The sequence below is a fragment of the Perca flavescens genome, chromosome 5 (genome assembly GCF_004354835.1).
Source record: "Perca flavescens isolate YP-PL-M2 chromosome 5, PFLA_1.0, whole genome shotgun sequence".
Lineage (NCBI taxonomy): Eukaryota > Metazoa > Chordata > Actinopteri > Perciformes > Percidae > Perca > Perca flavescens.
The window spans coordinates 39,769,360-39,773,195 of NC_041335.1; positions in this window are offsets into that span (position 1 = coordinate 39,769,360).

The following is a 3,836-nucleotide window of genomic DNA, read 5'->3' on the forward strand; positions in this document are numbered from 1 at the left end:
CACATATATTTTTTTATTTTGGGGAGGCAGTAGCTCAGTCGCACACATGCAGACACACACACAAAGACAAAAACACACATACACACACACACAAAGACAAAAACACACACAGACACACACACATGCAGACACACACATAAAGACAAAAACACACACAGACACACACACATGCAGACACACACAGACACACACATACACACACACACACACACAAAGACAAAAACACACATACAGACACACAAAGACAAAAACACACACACACAGACACACACACACAGACACACACACACACACACACACACACACAGACACACACCAGGCTTCTTAAACATGTTATGAGTTATATAAATGAGCTACATGAGAATGTGTGTTTTTTGGGACTGTGAGTCTCCCTGACCCCAACCAGAGAAGTTGGGTTGCCGTGGGTTACCGCTCACAGAGAGATAAGCTGCTTCCTGCTCTCTCCGGCACATCTATGGAGCTAAATCAGGGCCAAATGTTTTGTTCATTCGAAAAATATATATATATATATAGTTGAAAAAATAAAGCTTGAAATTGAAAATTTAAGTTTTGGTCAAAACTTGGCAAAAATAAAACCATGTATTCAAACTAAAAATAAGTGTACCAATTTTTCTTTCAGTTTGAATAAAATATAGATTAAATTCTGGAATTATTTTGAATAAATTATAAATTTTCATTTTTCACTTTTATATTTGTTTTCAGTTCCACATTTCATGTTTTCAGATTCAAAACTTATTTTTTTTACGGCTTCAAATCTTTTTTTTTTCACTTTCAAATCTTTTTTTTCGGTTTGAGACTTTTGGCCCTGATTTTGCGTTGGGGGCGTGGCTTCAACTCAGAGGGGAGTGGCATTATGAGTGACAGCCTATCAAAGAAGGTAGAAGACTCCTCTGTCATGTTGCCTTCAGGAAATGGTGTTACTGTGAGAACTATGACTGAATGCTTTCTATCCACTATATACATGTGATTTTAATTAACAAACTGATGCCAGTGACAAAGATCCATTTAAAAAATAGTTTTGGACGACACATGGTACCGATTACACTATAAGAGCAATAAACTGGGCCAGATTGTGCAGTTCGGCAGGAACAATGACTTCTCCCACTTCCATGTATGACTTATAGCACCACAGTATTCACTGGCACCAGCCCACAGGTAGGACATGTGAAAGATATTAGCCTTTTTGAACAGATACTTTGGGACATTATCCCCGCAGTGGCATTTTTTTTGTGATTAACACATAAAGGGAAAATAGGTGGACAGCTGGGAAAAGCTGGCAATCAAGCATCGCTAGCACTAAAGTTAGCATTAACTAACGTTAGCTTCACACTAGCTGGTGTTTTTACACCAATTTCAGTGTCCAGCTCAAGTTTTTTTGACTTTAACGTGTATTGGTCTTTGTTAACCTCGGTTTGTCAGAATGACCATAACTCGACAGTGGCTGCAGTGAAGAAGGTCTCCTTTTATAGAGTAGACAAATATGACTTTACATTAATGCTCTGGCCTGATAAATTACGTTTTACACTATAACGTTACATGTAACAGCATGACAGTTATGCCTTACAAAATATGCCAAGTGGGCAAACTTTGAAGGCTTCTACCACAGCCTAACTTAAGTATCAGAATACACTAACTTGTCTTTTTGTATTTGTATGTCTTACTGTCTGTTTTCTGGACACTGTGTGTCCTTAATAAAACCTTTGATTGATTGATTGATTGATTAACAAAGCGGACCAGGACAAGTTATGTTGTTTTAAACTAACCATGAAAAGGTAACACTAGCAATGTTAGTTATCTATAATGTTTTACATTTATAAGGCTGTACGGCTGCAGGCAGCCACTGTCGAGTTATGGTCATTCTGACAAACAGAGGTTAACAAAGACCACTACACGTTAAAGTAAAAAAAAACTTGAGCTGGACACTAAAATTAGTGTAAAAACACCAGCTAGTGTGAAGCTAACGTTAGTTAATGCTAACTTTTGTGCTAGCGATGCTTCATTTCCAGCTGTCCACCTATTTTCCCTTTATGTGTTAATCACAAACAAAATGCCACTGCAGGGATAATGTCCCAAAGTATCTATTCAAAAAGGCTAATATCTTTCACATGTCCTACCTGTGGGCTGGTGCCAGTGAATACTGTGGTGCTATAAGTCATACATGGAAGTGGGAGAAGTCATTGTTCCTGCCGAACTGCACAATCTGGCACAGTTTATTGCTCTTATAGTGTAATCGGTACCATGTGTCGTCCAAAACTATTTTTTAAATGGATCTTTGTCACTGGCATCAGTTTGTTAAGTAAAATCACATGTATATAGTGGATAGAAAGCATTCAGTCATAGTTCTCACAGTAACACCATTTCCTGAAGGCAACATGACAGAGGAGTCTTCTGCCTTCATTGATAGGCTGTCACTCATAATGCCACGCCCCTCTGAGTTGAAGCCACGCCCCCTACGCAAAATCAGGGCCAAAAGTCTCAAACCGAAAAAAAAATATTTGAAGCCGTAAAAAAAATAAGTTTTGAATCTGAAAACATGAAATGTGAAACTGAAAACAAATATGAAAGTGAAAAATGAAAATTTATAATTTATTGAAAATAATTCCAGAATTTAATCTAAATTTTATTCAAACTGAAAGAAAAATTTGTACGCTTATTTTTAGTTTGAATACATGGTTTTATTTTTGCCAAGTTTTGACCAAAACTTAAATTTTCAATTTCAAGCTTTATTTTTTCAACTATATATATATATATATATATATATATATATATATATATATATATATATATTTTTTTTCGAATGAACAAAACATGTGGCCCTGATTTAGCTCCATAGTATTGCCGTGACGACGGAGAAACGAGAACAAAGTGTTAACGGACTGTGGAGGGCCGAATGAGTCACACTGTGTGACCGTGGGAGTGTGTGTGTGTGTGTGTGTGTGTGTGTGTGTGTGTGTGTGTGTGTGTGTGTGTGTGTGTGTGTGTGTGTGTGTGTGTGTGTGTGTGTGTGTTATTGTGTTCCTGTGTGTGTGTGTGTGTGTGTGTGTGTGTGTGTTGTGTGTGTGTGTGTGTGTGTGTGTGTGTGTGTGTGTGTGTGTGTGTGTGTGTGTGTGTGTGTGTGTGTGTGTGTGTGTGTGTGTGTGTGTGTGTGTGTGTGTGTGTGTGTGTGTGTTGTGTGTGTGTGTGTGTGTGTGTTGTTCCTGTGTGTGTGTGTGTGTGTGTGTGTGTGTGTGTGTGTGTGTGTGTGTGTGTGTTATTGTTTTCCTGTGTGTGTGTGTGTCTGTGTCTGTGTGTATGTGTGTCTGTGTGTTTGTATGTGTGTGTGTGTGTGTGTGTGTGTCTGTGTCTGTGTCTGTGTGTGTGTGTGTGTGTGTGTGTGTGTGTGTGTCTGTGTGTGTGTGTGTGTGTGTGTGTGTGTGTGTGTGTGTGTGTGTGTGTGTGTGTGTCTGTGTGTGTGTGTGTGTGTGTGTGTGTGTGTGTGTGTGTGTGTGTGTGTGTGTGTGTGTGTGTGTGTGTGTGTGTGTGTGTGTGTGTGTGTGTGTGTGTGTGTGTGTGTGTGTGTGTCTGTGTGTGTGTGTGTGTGTGTGTGTGTGTGTGTGTGTGTGTGTGTGTGTGTGTGTGTGTGTGTGTGTGTGTGTGTGTGTGTGTGTGTGTGTGTGTGTGTGTGTGTGTGTGTGTGTGTGTGTGTGTGTGTGTGTGTGTGTGTGTGTGTGTGTGTGTGTGTGTGTGTGTGTGTGTGTGTGTGTGTGTGTGTGTGTGTGTGTGTGTGTGTGTGTGTGTGTGTGTGTGTGTGTGTGTGTGTGTGTGTGTGTGTGTGT